General features: G+C 41.6%; 1 protein-coding gene across 1 annotated transcript in view; it reads left to right on the forward strand.

Annotated features, from left to right (window-relative positions):
• The window catches only part of TRIO (trio Rho guanine nucleotide exchange factor), a 5,137,669-nt gene that overhangs the window by 3,173,077 nt on the left and 1,940,085 nt on the right, over positions 1 to 24,507 (forward strand). The gene's annotated exons all lie outside the window — the stretch shown is intronic.

A 24,507-nucleotide genomic window follows, 5' to 3' on the forward strand; every position in this document is an offset into this window, starting at 1 on the left:
CTACAGAGGCCATCAATGGCAACCTCCAAACCAGACAGGTAGTGCAGGACCTGCAACTGCTGCACATGGACAAACTCATTGACTTTGCTTTGACTCCGCCAACCAGGGCTCAATTAGAAGCACCTTTGGGTGGAAAGCTTTCTTTATTCTCAAAAAATTGGCACAGCATTACAAAAGACAAATGGACACTGCAAATAATAGACAACGGATACAGGTTCCATTTCCACACATTGCCAAAAAGAAAAGGCATGCCCGGTCTACCACCAAATCAAAGGGCAGAGGCTTTGAAACAAATCTCAAGCTTGCTACAAATAAAAGCCATAGAAAAAGTTCCTCTTTCAGAACAAGGCCAAGGATTTTACTCCAGACTATTCCTTGTTCCAAGAAAAGAAAATCAATGGAGACCAATTCTCGACTTGTCCGCACTGAATACTTATCTCATTGTGCCAAAATTCAAAATGCTGACTGTACAGCAACTCCTTCCCATGCTGGGCAAGGGGTCTTGGCTGGTGACTCTAGACCTCAAGGAGGCATACCTGCATGTCCCTATCAGACAAAGTTGCAGAAGACACCTCAGATTTCTTGCAGGGTCAGAGCATTATCAATTCTCAGCATTGCCCTTTGGCTTATCTACTGCGCCCAGAGTATTCACGAAATGCCTGGCATCAGTAATAGCACACTGCAGACTTCAGGGGATTCAAATATACCCATATCTGGACGACTGCCTTATACAAGCGGACAGCCAGCAAACTTTGGTAAAGGACTTAAATTATGCCATCAATCTTCTGCAGGCCTTGGGATATACAGTCAACATGTGCAAATCAAGACTTGTTCCATCCCAAAGAATAACCTTTTTGGGTGCGGATCTAGACACAACCACCCAAATGGCTTATCTCACAGAAGAAAAACAGACAACTACCGGATTACTTCAAGAATCTGACAAGACAAACCCAGCTGAATGCAAGGAAAATCCTGCAGGCCCTGGGTTACATGGCATCCTGTATTCTTTTGATCCCACAAGCAAGGCTACATATGAGAAAGCTACAGTGGTACCTAAGGAGTTTATGGACTCAGCACAGTCACAGTTTAGAAGCCCTAATCCCACTCATTCCATGCCTTCAAAAGGAATTTCTGTGGTGGGCTCAGGCCAGCCAGTCCAACGGGGGGTTGCCCTTCACAAAGCCAAAAACCTCCCAAACTATTACAAGGGATGCTTCAGACCTAGGTTGGGGAGCACACATGGAGGGCAGAGGTATTCAAGGACAGTGGTCACAAAAGGAGCTACGCATGCACATAAATCAAAAAGAAATGCTAGCAGTGATACATGCAATCGAGGCCTTCAAACTCTTTCTGCATCAAGGCCACCTACTAATAAGGACAGACAACACCACAGTTATGTGGTACATAAACAAGCAAGGAGGTACCCATTCCTACCCTCTTTGCAGACTGGCAATGAAACTATGGGATCTTTCCTTGAAACTCAATATACAGCTGTAAGCTCAGTTTGTGCCAGGGAAAGACAATACACTGGCGGACAGCTTAAGCAGAAATATCATCGATGCTCACGAATGGATGCTGCACCCAGACATCTTCCTACAGATAACACAATCTTGGGGGAGGCCGGACATAGACCTATTTGCATCTCCACACAATCATCAGCTGAAGAAATTCTGCTCAAGGACATACCACCCACAAGCGTGGAAAGTGGACGCCCTCTCTTTCAGTTGGAGAAATCTAACAGTGTATGCATTTCCACCTATCCCATTAATGACCAAGGTGTTACTGAAGATCAGGACAAAGCAGCCTAAAGTAATTCTGATAGCTCCGGACTGGCCAAGACAGCACTGGTACCCACTGCTAAGGAACATGTCATGTACGAAACCATGGCCTCTTCCTCTATGGCCACTTCTACTGACACAGCACAGATACAAAACTCTACATTCCAACCAGAAAACCTTGCAACTAACAGCCTGGAGAATACCTTGACTCCTCCTCAGGATAAGCTATCCCAGAGAGTGAAGGATATAATTTTGGAAGATCGCCGCCCTTCCACAAGAAAGGCATATTCAGCAAAATGGAAAAGATTTCTCATTTGGAACTCCACAAAGGGCCTAGGTGCGACAGTGATGAACATGGCACATATCCTGGAATATTTGGCAGAAATGTTCCACAATGGTCTGTCTTACTCTTCTATTAAAATTCATGCTTCAGCAATTTCAGCAGAGTACAATACTGATCCACCTGTCTTCTCTCATCCTCTCCTAAGACAGTTTCTAAGAGGAATCAAAAACATCAAACCTCCTCAGAAACCACCTCTACCTGCTTGGGACCTTAACTTCGTGTTGGAAAAACTAACGCTGCCTCCCTTTGAACCAGCAGCATCTGCAGATCTACAGTACCTTTCATGGAAGACTGCCTTCCTTCTGGCCATAACCTCAGCAAGAAGAGTTTCGGAGTTGCAGGCCCTGATGGCAGTACAGCCATTCATTATTTTTCATCAGGACAGAGTTTCATTGAGAACTAATCCTACATTTATGCCAAAGGTGGTATCCAGGGTTTCATTAAACCAAGCCATTCACTTGCCTACCTTCTTCCCAAATCCACAAAACAAAGGGGAGAGACTTCTGCACACCCTGGACATTCACAGACAGTTGCACTACTACTTGGACAGAACTAAAGGTTTCAGAAAAGCTGACCAGCTGTTGGTAGCATATGCCCCTGGTACTCAAGGAAAAGCAATTTCCAAACAGACAATTTCAAAATGGATAAGAAATTGCATTCGCTTTTGTTACTCCTTTCATGGAAAGACTGTACCAACTAACATTAGACCTCATTCCACGAGAGCCACAGCCACCTCCACAGCCTTCTTAAGAGGGGTGGCTACCAAGGACATTTTAGAAGCTGCCACATGGAGCTCCGTGCATACATTTGCCAAGCATTACAATTTACCTTTATATTCCAGACCCACAATTATTTATAGTAACCTGAATTGTTAGACTAGCATATGCTAGCGAACAGTATCTTCTGATTTTAACAGGTAACTATATAGTATCATAGGTAATTGAAATGCACTACTGAAATATAAACACCATGAAATGCGTATATGTTTGGAACGCTGTATATAATGTTCCGGTTTAATTTTGCCGTAATGGCTGGTAAGAACATCTCGGACCATATATATTATACTTATGGCTGCCGGTGATTTGATTTTTAGATACTGGGCATTTAGATAAAGGTCCGTTGGATGTATTGCATCTGGCTGACGCGAAAAATGTTAATTAGCATGTTTTAATAACGCTTGATGAAAGAAAAAATATATTAAATTTACATTTTTGCGCAGCATCGACATATATATATTTATTTAATGAACATAGCCTTGGAGCGATGATGAATTACAAAGAGAAATATTACTTTCCCTGTTGGATTCAACTTGATGCAACAAATTTGTCTAAAGGATTTCAATCCGATTTAGATGTTCAAATGAAATTGCAAATGTAAATATGAGTGCTTTTTAAATATTATTTAAGTTATTGACTTATGTCATATTATTAATTAGATGTTGTATATATCTTAGTATTTTAATGTAAGGATGAGGAGTGTTTACACATTTTACTGCATTTACCAAGAGATGTTATAGACTGGCGGTTACTTTAACTGCATCGATTCCTCATTAATTAATTGGATAATTGATGACGCTTTTTATATATAAATGGGAAACTTCTATGTAAAAATTGTAACCTGATGAAGCGCACCTGTGTGCGTGAAAGCGCTCGTTTTTACTAAATAAAACAAGATTTTTACTTTCTTCGTGGTGGTTCCAAGCAGTATTTTGTCTTCATATATTCCAGATCCAGAGCAGGTTTTGCTACGGCTGTCCTGCAGGGTATCTTAGCTACACCATCCTTTTCTTAGTTCCTCCACCCCCAGATTGGCTATGGTATTCTACCCATATGTGATGACTGCAGATGCATCCTTGAAGGACATAGTACAGTTTTGTACCTACCATAAATGTAGATGTCCGATAGGTATGCATCTGCAGTCAGGTTTTCCCTCCCTCCTTCCCCTCTGTGGTATTCTTGGGTACTTACCCCTCTAATAGCTAGCTGGGGGAATCTGTTATGGTGTATTTGTTGTTATATATATATGTATTATTGTGCATGTTTGGATTTTGATTGCATTTCTCCAAATTTAGCCTTCCTTAGAGGGCACCTGGCATCTGGGGCAAGAAAAACTGAGGAAGATGGCGTCGGCTGACGCTTTTATACCCAGGCGCTCTGGCGTCGGGAAGGCGACATCAGCCGACGCCGGACCCAGACTTTGGAATCCGGCCGACCGAAGGGCTGCCTGAGGCAGGACAACCCATATGTGATGACTGCAGATGCATACCTATCGGACATCTACATTTATGGTAGGTACAAAACTGTACTTTCTACTTTAAGACATCTAATTTCCATAACATCGAATCTCAAAACATTGAGACCATAACATCGAAAACCCAAAACACTGAAAACTCAGAACACTGAAACTTTGCATCACAACATCGAAAACTACAAAGCAGATGTAAATAACATCCCCTACACCTATAACAACACTAAACTAACAAACACACTTTTTACTATTAATTCCCAGAAACAGAAAGCAAGTAGGTACGAAAAGCACAAAACTAGTAATCCACAACAGTACCACTGTCAGGCGAAGCAATAAAGCCATGGATACATTCTTCTGTGAACACTCGTTTATTAAGGGAATTCCAAGCAGTTGCAGAACCACATGCAGTAACACATAAATGTTTTAAACTCTCTGTTTTCGTTTGATACACTTCATCAGATGTGGGCCATCTTTAACTAACTTAGTTTATATGTTTAAATGATAACATCACAAGTAAAGCTATCCAATAATAAAAATGCATAAAACTTTTAAATTATTAGCTTACATTAAAATAAATGACTTGTCATGTACAAAACATATCCCTATTGTATACGTATTTGTATACATATACACTTTTTTACTATGTTTCTGCATGGAGGGCAAGCCCCCCCCCCTGCACCCCCCACACCCCCTGTAAATTAAGTTTACCTACTCCGAGATCGCACTACAGTGGAAAAAAGATAATTTCCTAACCCCGCTGTATTGCAATCACCGTACAGCTTGTACACATTATGTCTCTCTTACCAGTATGGCCTAAAAACATGTACAGATTGGAAAAGTAAAACACTATATAAATAGTATAAATTCCTACACTATATAAATAAAAACTACATTTTATAGTGATATCAGAATATTAACAGATTAAACTATAACATTTACATGTTTGAAGATGCACTTCCCAATTTTATACATTTTCAGTGTTATGAAATTAGATGTTGAGTTTTCAGTGTTTTGGGTTTTCGATGTTATGGTCTCAGTGATTTGAGTTTTGATGTTATGAGAATTAGATGTTTGGAAGGGGAACTGTATATACACAGTGTTGAACATGTAGGTCAAATTTTAGTTAATCATCTATTATGGCTCCTAGAAGTTTGGTGTGAGTGAGTTTCCACATTGTTGGGAGTGTTAAGTGAAGTTGGATTTGGTGGTTGTGTTTTTGGGAGAAATAGCAGGAGTTTGTTCTTTTAGGGACTGAGAATTAGTTTATTAGTAAGCCATTTTTCAAGAGTTGAAGGAGTTTTGGGTGAGAGTGTACATGTCAGAAAGGGTTTTGGAGGTAGGGATGGTGGTAGAGTTGTCCTCGTGTTTAATGAGGGTTGATTGAGGACAGGATGTAGAGAGAAGATTAGTGAATATTTTGAACAGTAATGGATTAAGCATTGAGCTTTGGGGGACACCCATTTTGATGGGGAGGAAGGGAGAAAGTGTGGAGTTGCATTTGACAGATTCTGTCTCTCTGAGAGGTAGCTGAAGAACCAGGTAATGGTGGGGTTTGAGAGGTTAAGTTCAGGCAGTTTAGAAAGGAATTTAGTGTGAGCGATAGTGTCAGAGGCTTTAGCGAGGTCTAAGAAGAGACAGGAAGCAAGTTTGTTGTTATCTCAGGCCAAGGGGTATAGTGTGTGTAAAGGAGATGAGGGCAGTGGGAGGTATTGTGTGGTTGGGATGAAAGCTGTGTTGGGTTGGGGAAAGGAGGTTAGTCTGGAGTAGGTAGTTAAGTTAATTCCATGTGTAGAAATGTTTTTTTTTTGATAGGGGGGGAAAGAGTATAACTATAGGTCAGTAGTTAGTAAGTTCAGTGGAATTTCCTCCTTTGTAGAATGGGGTATGGTGTAGATTTTTTCCAAGGTGAGGGAGGGAACTGTGGATTCCTTAAGGTAAAATGGGGAATTTTGTCAGCAGAGGGAGAACAAGGTTTAAGCTTGAATAGGAGACATTTGATGTAGTTTGTAACGACATGTTTGAAAGAAAAGGAGCTGTTTGGTGTAGGTATGGTGTTTGGTGGTGGGGGGGGGGTGGTTAGTGGAGATAGGTGAATTGGACATTGGTATAAATTTATTTATGGAGTCTGTGAAATAGGAATTTAGAATGGCACCTGTTTTGCTATATATTTTAGGAAGGGTTAGGTGTTGTGGGGTTTCCTGGGTGGAGGATTTGATTGATATTGTCCCAGAATTTTTGTTTGGTTTTTGTTATGTGCAATCTGGTTATTAAGGTAGAAGTTTTTCTTATTGATATTAACTGGTTATTTAACAAGGTTACAAAGAAAGTTTTTTTTTTTTTTTTTTTTTTTTATAGGTCTGTAGGTGGGAGGGAGATTGTTTTTATCCAGACTTTACAGCATTATCTCATTTGTGCAAGAGAGTGCTCGTGGATTGTGTTAGCCAGAGGGGGCTGAGTGATTTAACTTTAGTTTTGCTGGGAGGGCAAGGGAGCCGAAGATGTTTAAAAATATGATGATGAATTTTTGGACTGCTTCATCTAGATGTAGGGTTGACAGAAAGGACCACTTTATAGAGGAGAGCATTTTATTGAATATGTTATGGTTGAAATAGGAGAGGCTATGACAGTCTTTAAATTTGTGCGCCCTGTGCTGGTGAGGGGAAAATCTCTGGATACAAGTAGGTGAGTGGTCACTAATGTGGAGTCAGGAAGAGTTTTTGGGTGGGGGTAAAAGTTGGGATTAGTGACTAGTAATCCAGTCTATAATAGAAAGAGTTAGTTGCCTTGTTAAAGTGTGAGGAGGTAGAGATTAGTTATGTGAATCCATGTAAGTTTAGGTAAGAGGTGAAAGAGGTAGGGGTTAGAGATGACCAGTTAATGTTGACATCTCCTAGAAGAATGGTTTTGTTGGGTATGTTTAGTGAGGGCCATGATAGGGTTTGTTCTAATAAGGGAATGATGTCACTGCGAGTTATGCATATTACCAAACACCCTAATAATGGGTTACTTCAACTACCCCACCATTAACTGGGAAAACTACTTATGTACCAACTTCTTAGCTCAATGCTTTCTGGAATTCATAAACTCCAATGCCCTAGATCAACTTATCCACACCCCCACCAGGGGCTACAGTATCCTAGACCTTGTCATTACCAACATGAGTGACTGGTGTTCCACACCTGAAGTCAACTCCTCGTTGGTCTGATCCGACCATAAGCTTATCACCCTTTGATATCCACATCCCACCCCAACCCCCCCCCCCCCCCCCATTAAGGAAACCACAATAGAAAATTTCTCCACAGCCAACTTCATGTGAACTTCATGACACCCATGCAAATGGACAATACATTTACAACTGCTGAATCCTACACAAATGCGCTCTATAAGCACTTACACAAGTGCATGGATCGTGCTATCCTAAACAGAACCAAGACGATGTCCTCCAAAAAAAGGAAGCCAATCTGGTGGTCCCCTGCCATAAACAAACTGTACAACAGAAGGAAGTAACTCTCGCAAAAGAGAGTAAAATCCCATGAGTGGAGGAGCTCCCTCGTCAGCTTCAGTAAGAAGCTGAGATCCCTTATAAGATCCTCCAAAGCTAGCTACGAAAACAAAATCGCCACTAAATCCAAGGACAACCACCAAACATTCTATAGCTATGTCAAGAATCTAGGTGGCAACACCCAGATCTGCTCTGAGTTACAGCACAAAGGCACGAAAATTACAGAACCAACTGATATTGCCAACATCCTGGCAGATCAGTTCAGTGCTAACTTTACCCCCCTCTCACCCCCTAAAGGGCCCATATCTGTACAGGAAGAATGCAGAGTCCCTGTAATCACAACTACGCAGGTAAAAGCTGCACTCTCTAAAGCCAAAAACACAGCAACCATGGGACCGGACAACATCCCAGGCTGCGTTTTACACGAACGTCAGAATGAACTGGCTCCCCACTTAAGCACCATGTTCAATAATAGCCTCGCATCAGGCTTTGTGCCCACTGAATAGCGCACAGCAACAGTTATCCCACTCCACAAAGGGGGAGCCACCACTGATCCCGGGAACTATCGACCTATTAGCCTGACGAGCCTGGTCTGCAAGGCCATGGAACGTATCATCATGGAACTCATAAACAAAGACATTGGTAACCTCTAAACTCTGGATTCCACCCAGTTCGGGTTTGTGAAAAGCAGATCATGCCTCCTGAACCTGATCGACGACTTTGAGGCAGTCACCAAAGCCGTGGATGAGGGTATGGTGGTTCACACAGCCTATCTTGAACTCGCCAAGGCTTTAGACACCATCCCCCATTCTGGAATTATAGCTAAACTCACTAAACTAGGTATAAATCCCTACGTCACAAGATGGGTTGCCAACTGGCTCACTGACAGAACCCACACTGTAAAAGTTGCAGACTCCAAATCTAACCTCAAGGCAGTGACAAGTGGAGTGCCACAGGGTTCTGTCCTGGGAACTCTCCTGTTTGGTATCTACTTCTCTGAAGTACAGGCTAACACAGAATGCCTCTGGCTGACAAAGTTCGCAGATGACTACAAACTAGGAGCCATAGTCGTCCCCAAGTGATGTGGACATCCTACAGAAGTGCCTCACTGAGACAGATGCCTGGTGTCAGAGCCATGGCCTAAAGCTCAGTGCCAAAAAGTGCAGTGTCATCCCCTTTGGTAAAAACTCTGTACCTATGAACTACCACATAGGCAGCAATCTACTTAACACCAAATGCGTGATAAGATACCTTGGGACCCAGGCGGACAGTAGTCTCTCATTTTGATAGTCACATCGCCACAGTAGTCAGGAAGTCCTATGTGGCACACCTCATAAAAGGATTCTCATCCAGGAAAAAAAGAGGTCATTGTTCCTCTCTACTTGTCACACATTAGACCCATTATAGAGTACAATGCCCCTTTTGGAATGTACCTCACAAGACATTTGCAGCAGCAGGAAAGGCCACAGAAGTACCTCACAAAGAGGATTACTGGCCTCAAACAAATGCCCCACATTACCGCCTCAAAAAAACTCCAGCTTTACTCGGTAGCATATCGCCTACTCTGAGGTGATCTCTGCCTAACATATAATGCTATGTCAAAACAAGAGCTGTTGGACATGCTACACATAAAGAAATCCCAGTCCCTCCAAGCTACATGCTCTAGGGACCTAAACCTTGTCATCACAATAAACAGGACATGCTGGAGGGATAGATTCCTGTCCCAGAGACTTCCTATACTCTGGAACAAGCTACCCATCTGTGTCAAGCAAAGTTCTTCATTAGCCTCAAAAAAACTCCAGCTTTACTCCGTAGCATATCGCCTACTCTGAGGTGATTTCTGCCTAACATATAATGCTATGTCAAAACCAGAGCTGTTCATGCTACACATAAAGAAATCCCAGTCCCTCCAAGCTACATGCTCTAAGGACCTAAACCTTGTCATCACAATAAACAGGACATGCTGGAGGGATAGATTCCTGTCCCAGAGACTTCCTATACTCTGGAACAAGCTACCCATCTATGTCAAGCAAAATTCTTCATTAGCACTCTTCAAGAAAAATCTTGATGAGTGGATGGGAAATAGGAAATACACCCCGGGGATCACTTCTGTGTCTCTGCTGGACAGTGGCACAGGAAAATAACTTTCTTGGGTGGTGTAAGCTATGGTACCTTGCTGGCTAGGCTTACGAAGGCCCTTGGGCCGATAGCCTAGTACCTACATTAAGAGCTCTGCTAGGTGAAATGAGGGTGAAGGGTTTGGGAGAGGGGATAAGTTCAAGTGATCAGAGTATAGGATGGCAACTCCACCACCTTTTTTGTTTGGACAGTGAAGACGAGGTATGTTGTAGACTGTGGGGAGGAAAGAGTTATCAGGGATATGGGGTTTAAGTCATGTTTCAGTGATAAAAATTATGTCTGGGGAGTACTGGGCCATCCAAGAATGGAATTCGTTATTTTGTTCATGATGCTGTGTATATTGAGTGAGTATAGAGTAAAGTTTTTTTGTAAGTGAGTTTGAGTGATGTGCTGTATGTTGGGTGGTATGGTTTGTAGGGGTTTATATTACAAGATCGAAACTTCAGGTACTTGAATACCTAAAGCTCAATCTGTAAATGGTGAAAGCTGAAAACCGCGAATGGCCACTTCCGCGAATTTTTCATCAGAGAAAAAAATTTGCTTGGACATTATGTGGAGTTTGCCCTTTTCTCCAGTTAAGAACGATCTCAGAGTTGGTATATTTAGTTAGAGGGAGTGTGGAGGGTGAAGCCCCCCACTTAATTTGGGTTTAAAGTTTGTTTTGTTTTATATGGCCAAGCTAATTCTTTCCGTGTGTAGAAGTGGCTATTCGTGGTTTTTAGGTTTCAACATTAAGAAATCGAGCTTTATGTACCTACCTGAATACCTGTTAGAGTACCTGAATTTTTGATCTCATAATACAGACCCAGTTTGTCAGGGGGGGTGGAGGGAGGTCCGTGTCTATATCAGCATTTCGAAAATTGAATAGTTCGAATCACTAAATGTCGAACTGGCATGATCGAACTATCCAATTTTTGAATGCTGCTAAAAGTAAAAAAACAAGCCAAAAAATAAGTAACTGGTATAGGCGGGGGGGGGGGGGCAAGCCCCCCCGCTACTTAAATATACCAACTCTGAGACCGCAGTACATTGAGATAAACGGAAATCTCCCCTTATGGAGAATTCAGTTTACCCATTCGACGTTCTGCCCTTTCGTCCTTCACGATGCGACAATATCAAATTCGATATTGTCAGCGTTCAAGATGCTGATAGGGACCCGGGAGGTCCAGGGTTAGGGTGAATATCTATTCAGAGTAGTAGTATGTGGTTGGGATGTAAAAGGTGGGAGGTGCTGGAAGTGGTATTTCTGCTTAGTTTTTGTGTGATAAGAGATGTATGGGGCAATTTTGATTTTAAAAGGGGAGTGTGTGTGTGTGTGTGTGTGTTAGACATGTGGAAGAGTGATGGAGAAATGTTGAAAGAGACATGTGAATGAATATGTGGGGGGATGGTAAGAGGCGGTAGGTGATAGGTGGATGGAGTATAAGTGAGTGTGGTAGTAGGATAGGAAGAATGAGAGAATAAGAAGGTGTGAGAGTGAGTTGAAGGAGCATTTTTAGTAGTTGGGTAGCAGTAGCTGGTAAGTAGTAGGAGTTTAAGAAGTTGCTGGTTTAACTGAGAGACTATGAGTGGGATACAAGGTAGTGCGAGAGTAGGAGAAAGAAATGAGAATAGTAGGTGGAGGTTGCCTGAGGCACTTGGATGTCGCAGGAGTAATGTGAGAAAGGTAGAGAAAAGAAGTGAACGGTAGAGGAGAAGAGAGGATTTTGGTGATATTTAGGGATGTGTAAGGAGGGAAGAGGGAGGGTGTGAATAGTTAGATGCTGTATGCTGGGATTGAAGTGCAAGTTGGGAGTGTGCTGGGTGGGTGATGTCTAGTGTAGTGCTAGACAGTAGTTTGTTGGAATGAGGTGTTGAATGAAGTGTTTAGTGAAAGGACGTGTAATTGAGATGGGGTGGAGTAAGAGGGGGGAGATTGCTGTAGAGTGGTGATGTAGAGGGGTGTGAGGTTGATGGGATGAGTTCAGAGTGTGATAAGTATAGGAGGGAGAAAGGGGAGGAGTTGCAGAGGGAGTGGCCTGGTGGAGGTAGTTATAAATGTAGTGAAAGCAGGACTTGGTGGGAATGGGAGTAGGATAGGGTTGTGAAAGGGAGCCCAAGCATAGCGAGGACAAACGGAGCAGGGAGCAGAGCTCTGCAGATTGCAAGAGAAAGTAAAACTATCAGTGGGTCCTGAAAGGTAGGAATTATCAATAATAGGAAGATGCAGCATTATTTACATAATAGATGATTATCATTATGATTATTTATATTCTAGAAGTCATGAAATATGGCAACAGATTATATTGGTGAAGAAGTAGGATAGTACAAGTAGAGAAGGATAGGGAGTGATAGAGGGGGATAGTAGGAAAAGATGTGGAAAAGGTATGAGTGTAAATCAGGGGAGTATGTGTAGAAGGAGGGGAGGGTGCGTTTAGTAGTGGGGATAGAGTAAAGTTAGAAAAAGGTATGGGAATACCTCAGCCTGGGCTCATACAGGAGTACATCCAGGCTTTCTTGAAGTATTGTTGTATAGAGTTTAGTTTTAGTTTGAGCTAAGGAATTTTTTCTCTTATTACTTAACAGAATTTTGTATCTTTATTAATGTTCGCCACTAGCAGTGCTCTTGGAACTGCTGTTTGTTTTACATTAGTGATGAGGGGATCCTTTTAGGGCTGCCTTCTTTCTCTCTCTCTCTCTTATGATTAACCTATAGATGACCTAATGGAACCAACCCGTAAGGAGTGGGTGGTGTGTATCCTCTTTTTCTTAAACATTTCTTTCCTTCTTGGGCAATGTAACCTGCTACTTCTGACAGAGAAGGGCTTTCTAAGCCATTTTTATTTTATTGTCTCCAATTAGTTTTACTTCCGTTTTGACTTCATCAATTTTTCTTATAATACTGTGATCACAATTTCACTACTGCTATTTTGCCATTGCATTTGCAGTCAAAAATTGTGATACAAGTTGTCAAATATTCTTGCTTTCAGGGCGGACAAACTCGTATCTTGTATTTTTTACAAGGATGTTAATAAAATGTTTATCATTAATAGGAAGCTCTTTTAGATGCTTTGGCAGAAAAGATGGAAAGAATAAGCAGAATTGTTAGTCTTCCTATTTGAAAAAGGGAAAAACATTGTTGAGAAAATATCATAATGTAAAGTAGGCCCCCATGTGCAACCATTTAACATGGGTCTTCACTGCTTTGGTCAGTAACCATTCAGGAATCCCAAAGGAGGGCTGAGGGTTGTTACAAGGATATGTTTGCAAATTTCCTGCCTTGTTCTGCATGTAAGAGTCCTAAGGCTCTTCTTCATTGATTGTATTTGCAGTATTGACCATTTAGGAACTGTGACATTTTTGTAATTCTGTTCCTTTTCTTACTTAGCTAATCTGAACCCCCTTTCCAGCTTTTTCTGTCAAGACCAAGGTTACCTTATCCTTTTCACATCACTGGTACTAGTCTTGGGCTTGTCATCACCATTTCTGATGTCAGCTGAGAAGTGACACCCCTGGCAGCAGAGAAGCTTTCAGTGTTTGTTTTTAGTTACTGGCTCTGAAATATTGGCTGAGAATACTCATTGCCATTAGTGCTACTTGTTACACATCATGTCCAGTATGATGGATTCAGTGGCAGGGTCATCTACTCTGGTTCAGATCTTTTTTTTTATGGCCCCATTCTGACCACTAAGCCTCCTGATACTACATCAGCCATTTTTTTCCCATCAGGGTTGAGTATTGGGTGTCAAGATTGAGACCGTCATTTGTAATGGCTGTTGGTGATTTTTGCTTTCAAGTCCCTAACCTACTGCCAGAGCTGTGACATCTGTTGGTGGTTATGTAGAGAGGCAATTGCATGCTTCCTTGAAACTATTTCCCACTGCAGGATTGTGTTGCTTATCCAAGTGCAGAAATCCATTGTCTTTCCCAGTGAACCAACAGCTTCCGCTTTCCTGAAGGTGGGCATTACCCCCCCCCCCCCATGCAGGCTACTCCAGTGTCTACTAATTGAACTTTGGCCATATGATATATATTCTGGGCTTTATTACTCTAAGACAGAGAATGCCATGACTCAGATCTTTGGGAAGTTATCCTGCTGAAGGAAAATTAAATTTCTTTTGTTGCCTCCCTTTTATTGTAGTCTGAGACTAAAAATGACCTGGATAATTTCCTATCCCCCTGCTGTCCCCCTCAGCTTCTAGATGAAGCTTTTCTTTTGAGAACATTTTTGTACAGTAGAAGTGCTAGTGAAGATCTCTGTGTCTCTCAGTAATGAGTCTTGTGTAAATGTTCACTGTCCTGTAGGGAATGCTTCTTTTGCATAACTTTTTAACAGCTATATTTAAGTTAACTTCTCTTTATGTAACCAGTTGTCTTTGTCAGCATCCTTCGAGAACTTGCATAAATAGGTGTTGAAACATAATCATTTCAAAACACTGAAAATGCATACCACAAATCCTACAAGGTCATACAAATGGAAAAAAGAAAGCTACCAGTACAAATTCTAACAACCTCAACCCAATAACCTGCAAAAGATAAATGTTTGGACCCTCCAATAAAAACTAAAAAAAAAAAAAATAGTCTGACAAGTGATTAATGTTTTGTCAGAAGGATAGTACAATCAGGAATGCAGCACCACACTTCTGCTACACTAGTTCAGCAGTAGAAAATGAATCCAATAATCTGGTGTGGGAATAAAACCCACAGCTTTCTGATCTTCCAGCAAGCGAGTGTGCTACCTGTTGAGCGAGTGACGCTCAACTTTTACCTGATTGCCAATCCTGTAGCAAGACCCACTGTCATACCAAGACAGAAACTCAACCAAAATTACTCTTGGTTGACAATATGCTGTAAAAAACACCGACGATGGCATTGCGTAGGCCTTTCCCATGCATATTGATCTTGAAAATGCATTCCATTATTCTATAGTGGATTTCACAAACTGAAAACAGTCAAATGCTTCATCATCCAAGATGCCACTCAGGTGCAGGTTTCTTCACCTTGCTTCATCTTGAAACAGAACCAGTTTCTGTTCACTGTAGGCTATTTGGAATTACGTGGACTTATTTTGAGCATCCTTCATTGCTTAAACTGCATCATGGCATCCCTTCAGAAAAACTGTAGCTGAATAGTTCATTGTCTCAAAAATGACTTATCTACTACGAGCTCACTTCCAGGACAGGTTGCATATCTACGTTCCATTACTGTATTTCTGTTTTCCTGTTGGGTTCCTCATGAAGTACCTCCTCTTTGCTTTTCCCCAAATCGGAAGCATTATTCCAGAAGCAAGTTACTACACATCTAGTGTAAAAATTCCATTGAAGCAACTCACTTTAAGCAGGAAAAGATGCACTGTTTTTCATTATTCTTAACAGACTGGCTTAAGAAAATGTTCTTGTGAAGTACTGTGGAACCTGTTCCCTGCTTTTATTCATTTATTTTTTGTTAAGGGAGGCTGACAGGCCATTGCCTTTTACTGTTAGGGTGCATTGCTTAATCCTGAAATAATTATTTAATTCTCTACATGTTAATGTAACCGTAGGTTGCTGCACTTCCATAATAGGATTGCCTTCCAAATTTTCTAACTCTTGCAAGAGTGCTCCTTTGAAACTTTTAACCTAATTACTCCAACTGCATTTTGATAAAGGATTTTGTACTTAAGGTAGCACTGCTATGCAGTCTCTGCATTTGCTAAACTTCAGATAAGGGGTTTGTACAAATATTTGGTGATTCAAAACCAGTGACTTACCTGACGCAAGCCATTTATTAAGTTGCAGTCTGTGGACTTCACTGCACATGTACCGACTGATCGCCTGCCGCTAATATGAGTTGTGTACCCACTTCACTCTTTAGCCACCCCCTGTATTATCCTTTCATTTAAACTTATTGTTCACCACCCAATCCCTTGCAGTCATATATTTTCATTAAAGAAACATCTTTTTTAAGTTCTTGTTAGTCTGTATCTGAAAATTTCACTGTGTTGCAGAAAGCATCCCTAAACTGTAGACCCTAAACATGACCACTTGCTGTTACTTTTTGGTTATCCTCCTCTTCTATAGCAGTCCCATCACTGTGTATTCTATATTATTCTGTTTTCTCACTCGGTGCCTAACTCTCTTAAATCATCCCATTTAATGTCACAAAACTCCATTTATCTACTACATTAATGATTTTAGCAGTTCCATCTGTCCATTAGCAAAAGATTCTTTGTATACACTGTCAAGCTACTTATTAAAGTGCACCGTGTAATGCTATCTGGAATTTCAAAAAAATATATATCTATACTTCTACTCATCATTATTTGTTTGTCTGGAGATGCATAAACAAATCTTGGGCCCCACCTCAAGTACCCAAGTTCCATTGACCTTTCCATAGGAAAGCAGACTCTCACTGGTTCAAGTTTATGTTGAAAGATTAATTAGATTAACTGTAAGTTCAGTTCACATGCTAGCTGCTTGGATTCAGCCTCCATTACTGACACTGCAATGCAAAATGAGGGGTTGCTGCATTCCTGAGTGTGCCATCCTTCCAATGAAATGTTACACCTTGGTACCATCTGCCCAAGTTAGTAGTAACACGGGTGAATGTAAAAGATCTTATGACACATGTCAAAGAGTAGGAGAGTTTCCTTCATACTATGATCAAATTTCCCCTAGTTAGCATGAAGACCACCTCTGATCTTCACTGAGAAGAGGGCATTGGGATAGTGGGACTAACAGAATCAAAAAAGCATAATTAAATATTTTAAACTTTGTTAGCATTAACAATAAATGGGCTTAATTAGAAATATGGGCCAATCTGCATAAACAAAAAGATCATTGCCATTGTGTTATTCTGGTTAAAGGTTACCTCTTGGATTTCCCCACTCATTACACACTCTTAACAGATAACAGGCCAGTTCCTGTCCAGGGGGTAGAGGGGTTTACATCTCATCCACAAACAATACAATCTACCATCAACCTTCATTGCTAAGAGTAATACTTCCACTGGATTATGTCATATTTTACTTGCTGTTTGTATTAAACTCTGTGTAGAAGTTGTCTACATCCCACCCTTTCCTACAGTCACGTCTCTTGAAGTATAATTGCAATACACTTTATTATTTTTATTTCAGTTTGATGACTGGGGAAGTCCACTAGGCCTAAAAAGAGCCTGTTTGCAGTGGAGGCCCAGGGAGGAAAGCTCCAGTAACAGTGACAAACATATTAGCATGTACACATGCAAACAAACAGTCATACAGCTTTATGCAGCATTCTACGGTAAAGAAAAAACATTCTGCATTCTACAAGAATAATATCTAGCAACTGTACAGTCTGAGTCATTAACAGTGATTTGCAATTGAAATTTTACGTTTTACAATAATAGTAGTAGTATTCATATATTCCTGACAAACAAATGTAGCATCTGCAACAGTATTAACTGAATTGCAGTGTATTGATGAACTTATTGCCACTTTTAACTCTCCTTTTTTGTATCTCAAATGGTAAAACACTTCACATGACATAACCCTTCATTTAATAAATCCTCATTTAGTGATGTTCTTACTAATATATCTCCAAAACTTAAGTATTATTTTCTACCCCAACATTGTAGTGACCAGTGCCCCATTATTTCCCACTGGACTTTCAAAACACTCAAGCACACCCCCCCCCCCCCAGGAAAAAAGCAGTCATCAGTGACTTTGACAGCTTGTTACTAACAGAGTTGCACTGCATAGATCAGTCACCTATTTACACTTGTACAGACTGCACTGCTGCTGTTCACCGTATGTCATACTTCATATTCAAAACAAGCTCCTTCCTATAGTAAAACAATTCATTAAAAGTACCCATTTGTACTTGTACTATGGATTACTGCATACATAAAAAAGTGCACGAGTTAGACAAATGTGTAGATCGGAACAAAAGATTCCTTAAACATGGACAAGTTTCAGTACTACCGCAAACTGAAATGAACAACTTAAATCACCACTAATGCTGCCAAGCTCAGTTACTATAAGAAACTTCAAACCTGTAACGTAAGAAACCTTATAAAGTTCTGGACATTACTCATCCTTTAAGCACTGCTTAAGCTGTTCTACATGCCTCTTTGAAATCAAAGCTAATCTTCAGACTCTTAATTTTTAATCCTGCTGCAGGTTCACTTAACACTCTCAGTTAATCCATTAATTTCAACAGATTATACTCTTCCATGGAACAGACTTGATTTATCCCTCTTACTACTTTCAGAACGTATCCTTCAAAAAAGAACATTTACAAACTAAATAATTTTCAAGTATCCCCTCTTTTTTATTATTTACACCCAAAAATCCCTAAATTATGATGTCTCAATCTCAAAGTCTTTCGATCACATTTTAACTAATTTTCCTCCAAGGTAATACCCCCATGTTTTCAAGCTCATGCTAATCATACCTCTACCAAAAGGCACTGCTCCCTGCTGTGCAGCAAATTACAGACCTGTTGCATACTGCTGTCCACTTGCAGAATTTCTGGAAAAGCTTATCTTCCAACCAATCGGTAGATTACATACAGACTTTTGACCTTCTAATGGATGGGCAGCATGTCTTTCAGCATAGGTATAGTACTCAAATTGCCATCTTCGTGTTCATAAAGTCTAAAATATAACCTTATTTTTTTACCACTGAAAACCAGATTCCTAGATTCATTTCTGTTGCTAAGCCAATCAAGCACCATTGTTATACTATCACAAGGGTGAAATGCTGGCCTTTTGCTGCTAGAGCCATTTACCTTCTTAACACCTTTGCACTGACGTTATTGAAGTAATGCTCCTGCCCTTTCTAGCCGACTCATTTCACCTCATACCTCATCTTAGTTCCCTTTACATTCGTAACAGTCTGACATTTTGGAGACCACAATTTGTTCTAGTTACCTTAGAAAAATTATTTCACAAACTTGCCCCTGCAGCAGGGACCAGACTGCACTCTAAATTCGCAAAACCTGCCAGTGCCTTTGTTTTCAAAACGAAGCTGAAGTTCTACCAATGCAAGAATACAAATACAACTGTTTCAGGGACATAAACTAGTTTTCCCCTCTTTCCAATTCCTTTTAGTGTTTTACAGTGTCCTTTTCCTCCAGCTTGAACCTTTGAAATTCATACAAAGTTCAGAGGGTGCTATGAAGTACTGACAATGTATGTAAAGTTGTATATAGCGAACTCTCAGTGCTCCTCTGTTTCACATTCTATACGTTGAAGTCTCTACTCTGCATAACTCTCTATGTTCATTTCTTGAATTTTTTCCTTGTATACGTCACCTAAATATTTTGCAGTTTGTCAGTGCTTCATTGCTTTGTATAGCTAACTGCATTCATCCATACATGCTGATGACTTTGCCGTCTCTCAAAATGTTGACTGTATTTCCTCTATTTTCATCTGTTACTTTGGCTGTAGTTTGATATGTATGTAAATTTTTCGTAGGCTTGCAGCCCAAGACATGTCTGAAAAGGGTTTGTTTTTCATCCACTGACCTGGTTAACAAATAGTAAATAAGTTCTGCCTTGGTGATTACCACATCCATTGCTTTTTTAAAAATGTTTTCAGCCTAGCTATCCTCTTTATTGCATCACTAATACATTCACATTGTTAACAAATCTAGGCTAAGCTTTGTCAGGGCAGTCCTTAATGGTATTTTCTTCAGACGTTTCTCCCTACCTGCTTGTTGGATCACTAGTGGGCTTCTACTCTTGAAGGCTTTTTCTGATCATAGCCTGTATAAATTAGTTTGGTTTCATGGGTGGCTTCTGTTGGGCAAGATCTTTACGGAAAGGAATGCATACAATTGTAAGCCCTCCCTTTGTCTGTTTAGATAGGTGCATCTTCATTTTGCTTTGTGCATTGAACCTTGTTCCTTTTTTGAAGCAGCCACATACTGAAAGGAGGAGTTAATTTTACATTTTATGACATTCTTATGTTTGCTGATGAGCAGAAGCAGTCAGACAGGAGGAGAGAGTTCTAAATCCAAACTAAAATGGGAATAGTCAGGTGCATTCTCTGCTAGTCAGAAGAATGCAGTGGTAAAATTACTCTTAATTCCAGTGTATTGAAATATGGAGTTAGATATTTTTTAATTAAACCAAGCGCCAGAATTTTGATGTTTGCTCGCGGTCATACCCACATTGTGTAGTTTAATTCATATACAGGACTGAATTGAAACTTTTTCTATGGTGGTCCAAATTATATTTTTGTTAGCATGTGTCCACAATCCTACTTATTCCACCACTAATTATTTGAGGTTACAATAGAAATCATTATAACTAATCTTTGTTCCAAAATGTGGATATTTGCTCAGAGATGCTTCTCCATTTTTAACAGCTTCTCATGCACAGACCAAAACTGCAACATTTCAAATGGTGTAAAGGTGATCTGTGATTTGCTTGTATCCAGATTATCTGTTGAAATACAGCAGATGCTTCAACATGGTCTTTTCTCCATTTGGTAGACCCTTTAGAAAGATAACAGGTCATCAAACTTGCTGTCTTCATCATCTGTATAAATATTGATGACATTGATTGCAAAATTAAGAAGACTGTAGATGTCAGCCTTCCAATGTCATCAGTAGTCCAGACTTGTTGAATATAAGACAGGTGCACTAGCTACAGAATTATAAAAACACTAAGCAGCTGATGAACCCTGTTTAGCAGGGTGTTTACCTGGTGAGCTAACCCCATTCTGACTGTATTTGAAAATTCTATCCTTACTTTGCCTCCTTATTGCTTAGAGTAGGCATGAGGGTTCTTATGAAAAACTAATGAATCATACAATTACCCAAAAAAGTCACAATCTGAGACTCCTAACCTCTCTACCCTTCACCACCAAGTCTTGTTCCACCACCAGTTATGTATGAACTCCTTTCTTTTCCAGATTACATTATATCAATTAGTGTGGCAGATGATTGAAGGTCAAGGGTATGAGCTGTTGAACGCTTGTTTTATTGGAGTGCTTTCTGTGTGAATTGTGCATGTCCTTTTATCCAAGAGGGAGGGAATCTCCAAAGCCTTCATCCTTAGAACACAAGTAAGGTAGATGCTCTAGTAGGTGGTTCTGCGATTTTCTCATCACTGGGTTAATTCTTATTCATAGATTGTTATATAGGCTAGTGACACAGGGGTGCCTTTCTAAGCCTACCCAAGTTTTCTCTAAAGAATAATGATGTCCTGTAACCAAACAGGACATTGAGGCCCAGGCATTTATAAGCTACCTCTGTCCAAAAGGGACATGGATGCCAGGCCCAGTGCAAATTTCCTATTCCCCACCCATTGATCTAAGTTGTGCTTAAACTGGGTAATGGACCATCTTGAAGAATACTCATGTCTGCAGGGTAGTTGATAATAACCCCCAGCTTACAGTCATCTGTAAATTATAAAAGCTGTTAGTACAAGAGCTTCCGTTTTCTCTGTTTTTGTATTGTATTTTGTTTTGTCTCTTTCCACATATCCTTAGCTCCCATAACAGAAGCATTTTTAATCCGTATTCCTAATTACTTCTTTTTTAAGGTTGCCACCCATCCTGTTTTCAGCGAAACACTCACGAGATGAACGGCCTCATCCCGTTGCCTGCTGTGCAAAGTAGTGGGAATGGCAAAGTACTGCTTTTCGATCACAATGGAAAAGCCACAATTACTTCCGGCTTTTTCACTGCAATTCAGTTGTGTCACCAACCTGGACCTGCAGCCAGAGCTATTCCCTTGTTAGGTCTTGGTGTTTTAAATCATGCAGCAATTAGCTGCAGTTCATGAAGGGGTGGGTATTGGGGGAGTAAGAGCCCTACAAAGATCGTGGTTGTAGAGTGGTTTGTTTTTCGCGCTTCTACAGCCGCTAAAGAAAAAAAAATAAGATTTCTTTTTTTTTCTTCCTAACAGCCAAGCTGGCCAGCCAGCCAGCAATCCTGCCATCCATTCATCCGGCCAGCAATCCAGCCATCCATTCATCTGGCCAACAGCCCAGTCATCCAGCCGTCCATCCATTCATTCAGTCATCCAGCCATCCAACCAGCTATATTAATACATCCATCCAGCCATTCCCACCCGCCAGCTTAGCCACTCCAGCAGCCAGCCAGCTTAGCCACTCCAGCAGCCAGCCAGCCAGTTTACCCATAACAACAACTCCTTCACCACTCCTGTCATGGCAGAGGGTGTGGCCAGTGTCATATTGGAGACACCCCCATGTCCCACTTTGGCCCACTTAAAAGGTGGCAACCCTACTTCTTTTTATCGTGCACCCATAAATTTGAGTATTGCTGAAACAATTCATATGTGGGTAAATAATTTACAGTTATACTCTGTTTTATCTTCATTAATTTTTTTATTCTGAAAAGGTTTGAAACTGTCTGGAAATGTTCCAAAACACTGAAATGTCCTTTCCTGGATTTATCAAGTACAAAATAATATTGTCTGCAAGTAAAGCCATCTTTACTTGATTACCTTACCAATTGTATCCTTGAATTTTGAGTTCCATATTTTCTTTGCCAATGGCTCTACATATAAAGCAAATAACAAATGGAAAAATGACTCCCCTGTCTTGTTCCTTTGTTCAGACACAGGTTATCACAGAGGGAACCCTCCCACTATGAGATGTTATGTGATCCTATCTCGCCTACATTCTGACTGATGGGTTCGGAGCCGATCCCTCGGCTCCGACTCGGCACGCTTATGCCAAAGAGCGAAGTCTCTTATTGGCTGAGCTTACTATATCCCAGGATGCACCACTACCAGTCCCCCAGATCTCGTTTGCCGCTAATCTGCGAAGACGTGGTCTCGAGCTGGCTGAGCTAAGTAGTAATTTTACTAACTTTTTTCTGTCAGGAATTTCTTGTTCTAGTCATAAAAAGCTGTTTTCACGGCTATTCTATCTCTTTTGTGTGTGTTTGGAGTTTTTCAAAGACTTTGTTGTGTGATTGGGTTGAGTTTGGTTAGGTCTCCTTCATCTAGGGCCTTCCTGGTCTTTCAACCCTCCTAAAACTTACAGGGTTTCGAAGTACCCTTAGTAATTTGTTACCTAAGCGATAACTGTACTAGGTAGTGTCAGTAAACGGAAAGTTGGTGATTTTTTTCTGTCAAGTTACTGATTCTTTGCCATAATGTCACAAAATCCTAGGCCTTCGGGCTTCAAAAAATGCACCAAATGCAATTTCAAAATGTCCATCACTGATGATCACTCGCTCTGTGTATATTGTTTGGGTGCTAAACACTTACAGGAGTCATGCAGCGTGTGTCACGCTTTTTCCTCAAGGGTCCTCCAGGAGAGGAAAAATAAATTGATTCTTAAGGGGTTAATTAAACCTTCTTTTGAAGAAGCCTTGGCATCCTCTCCTTCTCCGGCTAAAAAGAAAAGGGCGTCGGTCCCGACCAGTCCGTCGGATCCGACCGCCAAAAGACATAGGCAGGCCTCTCCTGCGGCTCCAAGGACTTGGAGCCGAGGCGAACGGTCTGCCTCGATGCCACCAGTCTCGACTCCTCTGGCTTCGGAGCCGATGGCTGGGGCATCGAGAGGCGGGTCACCTTCGTCGGCTCCACTGGTCTCGAGCCGACAAGGGTCGCCCGCTCAGACACTTCCTCCTCGGCGCCGCAGTCCACCTCGGCACCGATGGAATCTAGTGTGTGTATTCCTTCGGCGCCGATAGTCATCGAGTCACCTCGGAGCCGGTCCCCTAGTCCTTTGGGGCCGTTGGAGAGGCCGTCTCGAACCCGTTCAGTTTCCTCTCGGTCTTCGAGGATGTCAGATTCTGATATAGACAGGGTGCTCCAAAGACTGTTCCAGTCCCCAGTCTTCCAAAAATTTGTTTCGGTTCCGACCCAGTTGGCTTCGGAGCCGATGACCCTGGCCCACCCCATTGCCATTCCTCCTCCGACTGCTCCGTCGGAGCAGGTGCTGTTGGAGCCGGTGGAGATCTTAGGGTCGGCTCCGACCCTTACTCCAACCCGGGCCTTCGGGTCCGAGTTTGGTACACGGACTTCTTCGGCTGGACCCGGGGGTGATGTTTCGGGACCTATGCTTTCGGTTCCGAGCCTCCCCCTCGGTGCTTCGGCTGCGGGACTTCCGTCGGCTATCATGGCTCCGGGGACCGGACACTCCCAGGATTCTGGGGGTCCGGCTTTCAGAGCCATGAGGAGTGCCTTGGCCAAGTCTTCTTCGGCCATCTCTCCGGCTTTACCGGCACCTTCCCTGGGCGTGGAGACTGGGTCTTTGGCAGTTCCCCTGTCCGTAGTCAGCGGAGCCCCTGGGCCTGAGGTTACCCCCATGGGCGGTTCCCGTCCGCCTGAGGGTTCTTCGAGTTGTCTTCAGAGGAACCCCAAGGAAGAGATCGTGCAAGAGGAAGCACGTGGACTCCCCGAGTCTATTACATCGGACACTGATCTTGATGATGCAGAGGGGTCCCTGAAGTCGTCCTCGGATGATGTCTCATTTGCAGACATCTTAGAGATCCTCAAACAACGAGGTGGCTGGATATCCAAACCCCCTCTGCTGATGAGTCAGTGCTCCTCAAGGCCTTTGGGGCTCAGCCCT

Source organism: Protopterus annectens, chromosome 3.part0 (genome assembly GCF_019279795.1).
Source record: "Protopterus annectens isolate FY-2018-M chromosome 3.part0, PAN1.0, whole genome shotgun sequence".
In the NCBI taxonomy this organism is placed as follows: domain Eukaryota; kingdom Metazoa; phylum Chordata; order Ceratodontiformes; family Protopteridae; genus Protopterus; species Protopterus annectens.